A 7,028-nucleotide genomic window follows, 5' to 3' on the forward strand; every position below is an offset into this window, starting at 1 on the left:
GCAGCTGCATCAGAGCCTTTAGGTTTTGCTCTGCTCTGCTGGAGCTGTGGGCTGCAAGTCTGCTCACATTCAGCACTGCTCACCAGCTGAGCTAATTTGCTGCCTTTTCATTCCTCCAGCAGTCGAAGCATTTGCTGCTCTTGTGGTGGGGCGGGGCTGGCTGAGCCCAAAATGAGCCCTTAAGCCAGGGGTGGGCAAACCTTTTGGCCCAAGGGCCACATCTGCGTGGGGAATTGCATGCAGGGCCATGAATGTAGGGCTAGGCCAGGGGGCTGGAGTGCGGGAGGGGGTGCGGTGTGCAGGAAGGGGCTCAGGGCAGGGGGTGGCAGTGCAGGAGGGGTATGGCAGGGGGTTAGGGTGCAGGAGGGGTGTGGGGGTGAGGCAGGGGGTTGGGGTGCAGGCCGGGTGTGGTGGGGGCTCAGGGCAGGGAGTTGGGATGCGGGGTGCAGGGTGCAGGAGGGGTTTGTGGTGCGGGCTCTGGCCCAGAGCCGCATACCTTGAGTGGCTCCAGGGTGGCAGTGGCGTGCAACAGGGCAAAGGCAGGCTCCGTGCCTGCCCTGGCCCCGTGCCGCTCATGGAAGCAGCCCTTACCATGTCTCTGCGGCTTTTGGTGGGGGCAGAGGGCTCTGCGTGATACCCTCACCTGTGGGTGCCACCCCCGAAAGCTCCCATTGGCCATGGTTCCCCGTTCCCTGCCAATGGCAGCTGCGGAGGGCGGTGCCAGAAGGCGCCAGGCGCTGCAGGGATGTATCCAGCCCGCGGGCCGTAGTTTGCCCACCCCTGCGTTAAGCCCTTGTTGCTCAGTGTGGGGTTTGAAGTGACTTACACAGGGTGAAGTGACTTACACAGGGTGTCCTAGCAGGCCAGTGGCAGAGCCAGCAATAGAGCACAGGTCTCCTGAGTTCCAGACCAGGGCTATAACACTAGGCCATGCTGCCTGCCTATGAAAAATGCAGCCCTGTGGGAGATTTGTCTGCAGGGGAATGAGAAGCTGCAAGGTGTTGCTAAAGGGTAATGAAAGGCTCTAGTCCTGCACTGTCAGTGGTGCTGCACAGTTCCTTAGAAGGCATGTCGAGCGATGGATGGGCTGGCGAGTGCACCAGCTGATGCCAACAGATCTGTCCTATGCTCAAATGCCTCTCTGGAAAGTCAGGCCAAGTCTTTCCTCCTCTGAGGGGCTTGTGATTGACTCACCCTGTAAAGTGTGCGGTGGTTCTCCGGGACACGGGATGCTATTTAAAAAGAAAGTGCATTATCATTGTGCTAATCACTGTCCTTCCCAAGCACTTCCCGGTTTCAGTCCACTCTCACTTATTTAAACACACAATTCAGGCCCTTGTGTGCAGGCCCACCAGCAAGGGCTAGGCCCCCGGCCTTACACAAAGCTTTGCTGAAGATGTCTCTGGCTCCCCCAGCCCAGAACCCCCCTGAGCATGACAGAGAGTTACAGGGACTGGAGGACGGTGGGGCTGCTGAGAGCTCCCTCCATACAGCACAGCACAGTGGGAGCCAGTGAGGAGAAAAAAGCTGGTTCCCGCACCGAGGTCTCTGCAAATGTGAGGTGACAGTCCTCCGCATCCCTGCACAGTTTTGTATTCTCTGAGCCCTGGTCTACACTACGAGCTTAGGTTGAATTTAGCAGCGTTAGATCAATTTAACCCTGCACCCGTCCACACAACGAAGACATTTTTTTCGACTTAAAGGGCTCTTAAAATCGATTTCTGTACTCCTCCCCCGATGAGGGGATTAGCGCTGAAATTGACCTTGCTGGGTCGAATTTGGGGTAGTGTGGGTAGAGTGGTCGCAATTCGACAGTATTGGCCTCCGGGAGCTAACCCAGAGTGTTCCATTGTGGCCGCTCTGGACAGCACTTTCAACTCAGATGCACTGGCCAAGTAGACAGGAAAAGGCCCACGAACTTTTGAATCTCATTTCCTGTTTGGCCAGCGTGGCAAGCTGCAGGTGAGTGCAGATCTCATCAGCAGAGGTGACCATGATGGAGTCCCAGAATCGCAAAAGAGCTCCAGCATGGACCGAACTGGAGGTATGGGATCTGATCGCTGTATGGGCAGATGAATCCGTGCTATCAGAACTCCGTTCCAAAAGATGAAATGCCCAAACATTTGAAAAAATCTCCAAGGGCATGAAGGACAGAGGCTACAGCCCCTGTGTAAACAGCCGCCCTCCTCCCCAAGTTCCATAGCCTCCTCACCCAGATGCCCAAGAACACGGTGGGGGAGCCTCTGGGCACCAAGCACTCCACCCCAAAAGACTGCCCAAGCAACAGAAAGCTGGCATTCAATAAGTTTTAAAATGCAGTGTGGCCTTGTCCTTCCCCCCTCTCCCACCCCTCCCGGGCTACCTTGGCAGTTATCCCCCTATTTGTGTGATGAATTAATAAAGAATGCATGAATTTGAAACAACAATGACTTTATTGCCTCTGCAAGTGGTGATTGAAGGGGGGAGGGGAGGGCGGTTGGCTTACAGGGAAGTAGAGTGAACCAAGGGGGCGGGTTTTCATTAAGGAGAAACAAACAGAACTGTCACACGGTAGCCTGGCCAGTCATGAAACTGGTTTTCAAAGCGTCTCTGATGCGCACCGAGCCCTCATGTATTCTTCTAACCGCCCTGGTGTCTGGTTGCGTGTAATCAGTGGCCAGGGGATTTGCCTCAACCTCCCACCCTGCCATAAACGTCTCCCCCTTACTCTCACAGATACTGTGGAGTGCACAGCAAGCAGCAATAACAATGGGAATATTGGTTTCACTGAGGTCTAACTGAGTCAGTAAACTGCGCCAGTGCACTTTTAAATGTCCAAATGCACATTCTACCACCATTCTGCACTTGCTCAGCCTATAGTTGAACAGCTCCTTACTACTGTCCAGGGTGCCTGTGTATGGCTTCATGAGACATGGGAGCAAGGGGTAGGCTGGGTCCCCAAGGATAACTATAGGCATTTCAACATCCCCAACGGTTATTTTCTGGTCTGGGAAGAAAGTCCCTTGCTGCCGCTGTTGAAACAGACCAGAGTTCCTGAAGATGTGAGCGGCATGTACCTTTCCCGGCCATCCCACGTTGATGTTGGTGAAACGTCCCTTGTGATCCACCAGTGCTTGCAGCACCATTGAGAAGTACCCCTTGCGGTTTACGTACTTGCTGCCTTGGTGGTCCAGTGCCAAGATATGGATATGGGTTCCATCTATCGCCCCACCAGAGTTAGGGAATCCCATTGCAGCAAAGCCATCCACTATGACCTGCACATTTCCCAGAGTCATTACCCTTGATAAGAGCAGCTCAGTGATTGCGTTGGCTACTTGGATCACAGCAGCCCCCACAGTAGATTTACCCACTCCAAATTGATTCCCGACTGACCGGTAGCTGTCTGGCGTTGCAAGTTTCTATAGGGCTATCACCACTCTCTTGTGAACTGTGAGGGCTGCTCTCATCTTGGTATTCTTGCGCTTCAGGGCAGGGGAAAGCAAGTCACAAAGTTCCATGAAAGTGCACTTACGCATGCGAAAGTTTCGCAGCCTAGAATTGTCCCAGACCTGCAACACTATGCTGTCCCACCAGTCTGTGCTTGTTTTCCGGGCCCAGAATCGGCTTTCCACGGCATGAACCTGCCCCATCACCACCATGATGTCCAAAGTGCTGGGGCCCATGCTTTGAGGGAAGTCTGTGTCCATGTCCTCATCACTCTCATCACTGTGCTGCCGTCGCCTCCTCGCCTGTTTTTGCAGGTTCTGGTTCTGCATATTCTGCTGGATAACGCGTGTGGTGTTTACAATGCTCATAACTGCTGCGGTGATCTGAGCGGGCTCCATGCTTGCTGAGGTATGGCATCTGCAGGAGAGCAGAGTGGCAGCGGAAGCGGCGGGTGGATGACGATGCTGACAGCAATATGGTGCCTGCACCGAAAAAGGTGCGAAACTATTGTTGGCCGTTGCTTTCACTGAGGGAGGGAGGGGGGAGCAAGGGATAGGCTAGCAGCAGGTGGTACAGGTGGCTAGGGATAGGCTAGCAGCAGGTGGCTACCGGTCGGACTGCACCATCTGCTGCCACAAGGCAATGAGCTGCTCCTGTGTAGCAATGCAGTACCACGTCTGCCAGCACCCAGGACATGTACAGTGACTGTGAGCTGAGCAGGCTCCATGCTTGCCATGGTATGATGTCTGCACGGGTAACCGAGGAAAAAAGGCGCGAAACGATTGTCTGCCGTTGGTTTCATGGGGGGGGGGGAGGGCTGATGACATGTACCCAGAACCACCTGCAACAATGTTTTTGCCCCATCAGGCATTGGGATCTCAACCCAGAACCCCAATGGGTGGTGGAGACTGTGGGAACTGTGAGATAGCTACCCACAGTGCGACGCTCGGGAAGTCGATGCTAGACTCAGTACTGTGGTCAAACTCCGCCGACTTAATGGTCTTTAGTGGGGACACACGCAATCAACTGTATAAAATCGATTTCTAAAAAATTTACTTCTATAAATTCGACTTAATTTCGTAGGGTAGACATACTGCAGGGGAGTGATTATTAGGTCTCTGCTGAGCTCCAAGGGAACACACAGCACGCCTCCAGCTGCCCTCGGATCCAGGAACTAGCAGGGAGCCTGAAAATAGCATATTTCTCCTGATATGATTTCTCCAGCCTGGAATGACTTCCAGGATGATCAGCAGAGACAAACACTCCGGAAAGGAATGTTAATGCCCTCAAGGCTGTGGTGGCCAAGGAGGCTGAATCTTCCCCCAGTACACGCTGACATATCATTATCTGTGAGCCTGCATGTGAAATGAATTGAGACTCCCCCAGCTAGGATCCTGCTGGAACCCTAATGAAAAGTCCCTTCTCATTCTTGCATGCAGACAATAAGAAATAACCAAAGAAACCTTCAGCTGCCCCAGGCCTATTCATTATATAACTAGACTGATTCATGATCAGTCTTTCTTTGATAATTTGCATGCACCCCCCGAATATATTCTGTGTGTGTGTACGCATATATGTATACATATGACACACATAATATACTACGTGTGCATAGATATGCAGAGACACACACAAAATCTATTTATCTACCCAACAACCCATTGTCTGGGAGACAGTGTGGTCTTCTGAATTTTTTATGGTTCCACTTAGCTTGGAGACAATCCAAAGGTCAAACTCTCTACTGTATCTCCAGTCACCTTGCCAGTCAGCACAGATCATGGGGCTCTGGTACTTTCTGAATTTCTGATCACCTACAGGGCACTAAATTACTGCCATTACACTGCAATTCGCTGTACAATATTACTCTTTGATACACTACCTGCCTTTGTCTGGCTGCAGAGCAGCGAGAACAGTATGCATTATTTACCAGGCTAAGTAAACAGCCACCGCTGCTGCACAAATGGAGGAGAATTGGAGCTGGGCTTGAAATGTAAAAAGGTGCCATTTGGAGTTGTCATCACATCCCAGGCAGAAGCTAGTCTGCATTTGCCTGGCCCTTGTTCAAACGAGATGTGGTCACTATCCTGGGGACAAGCTCCTCCAAACTTTTGACCAGGACTTTGCAACAACCAAAGAAATTTAACACCCTCACTACAATCCAGCCCAATTTTTACCCTGAGCCCAGCACCTGCTGGGATAACATCTGGGGAGCTTAGTCAGTGCTGTGGAGATGCCTGTCCTGCGCAGGGATCCATAAGGGTTGCAGTCATGCAGCCTCGGCTCCTTGATTTAATGAAGTCCTAGTAACCGGGGACGCAGCAGCCATGTTTTGCTTTATTGCAAAGCGATAACTGTTGGGTAGTGCGACCTCCCTCCAAGGCAATGGCATGTCCGTGAAGGAGGAGCTTCCTGAATGCTGGTCAGGTGAAAGGAGAGTTTCTAGTTCTCTCTCCAAGTGCCGGGGGGAATTTAGACCTTAATCAAGTCCTCCCTCCTTGCATATCTCCCCCCGACCCCCACTTTATGTCAGTGCATGGTTAGAGTGTGTCTTATCCTTCAAGTAGCATACACCTTTGATTATAAAGGATGCTGTTCCTGGCGCCTAAGGTGGAAGGCAGCCCTGCACAGTGAGGCAGAGGTGAGCAGAATAATACACATTCACAAGTTCAAGCCACCAGTCTCTGGCCTGCTGAGATGGGACCCATCCAAAGTGATTTAGAATCCAGTTCATGGTCAGGATAATATTTGCTCACTAGCTCAACGTTAGGAGGCAAGTGGAGTGGGGGGGAGAGCTGGGGATCTTGTTATTATTACAGAGGGACTTCGAGTGGAATTGGCCTGTATTTCAATAGTGACTGCTCTGATTGTTTCCCTCTCCGCAATGTGTTCAGGGGACTCATTTACTCTTGCTCCATCATGCGCCCTTGGTCTGAGCCGGCCCCATTACCACGCACCATTAGGAAACAGATTGCAGGTTGCTTTCGCAGTGCGGCCCCAAAAGCAGTCCTTAAAGGAGATAGATTTCTGATTGAAATCTTCCCTGTCAGTTGCTGCTGAGATTCATCTGATGCAGTACGAGCACACTTCTGGAGAAATTGCCAACAAAAGAGGCTGAGTTTCACCAGGCCTCATACTCTGACTACCTTCTACTTAATGGCTGTACAGTAATGTCTCCTCTTCAGACACCCCTCCTCCCCCAGCTTCTATTGATCCATGGAAGAGGAATATCGGATTAAATCATAGTCAGCAGATGTACCAAGCCCCCCTAGTCATTGCCCAAGACTATATGTCGTATGTGCCCTCCCAGGCACCACATGCTTTCCCTTCCCTTGCAGGGTCACCGCTAGTGCTAGGAAGTTTATCTCAGCTTCTAGAATCTGCAAAATTAGGGCCAAATTCTCCTCTCCTTGGCCCTGCAGAGTATATAGTTGGATATTGCATTGGAGCTACGTGCTGTAGAAAAGATGGAACCTTCCCCTCAAACTCAGCCAGGGCATGGGTCAGCCAAGCAGTCACGTCACAGCTGGCCATGCAGCCTTCAGGCTGTAGCATCGACGGTGGCAGGCTATGCACCCCTAGAAGGAATAGACATATTTTGGCTA

The sequence above is a fragment of the Eretmochelys imbricata genome, chromosome 3, assembly GCF_965152235.1.
Source record: "Eretmochelys imbricata isolate rEreImb1 chromosome 3, rEreImb1.hap1, whole genome shotgun sequence".
In the NCBI taxonomy this organism is placed as follows: domain Eukaryota; kingdom Metazoa; phylum Chordata; order Testudines; family Cheloniidae; genus Eretmochelys; species Eretmochelys imbricata.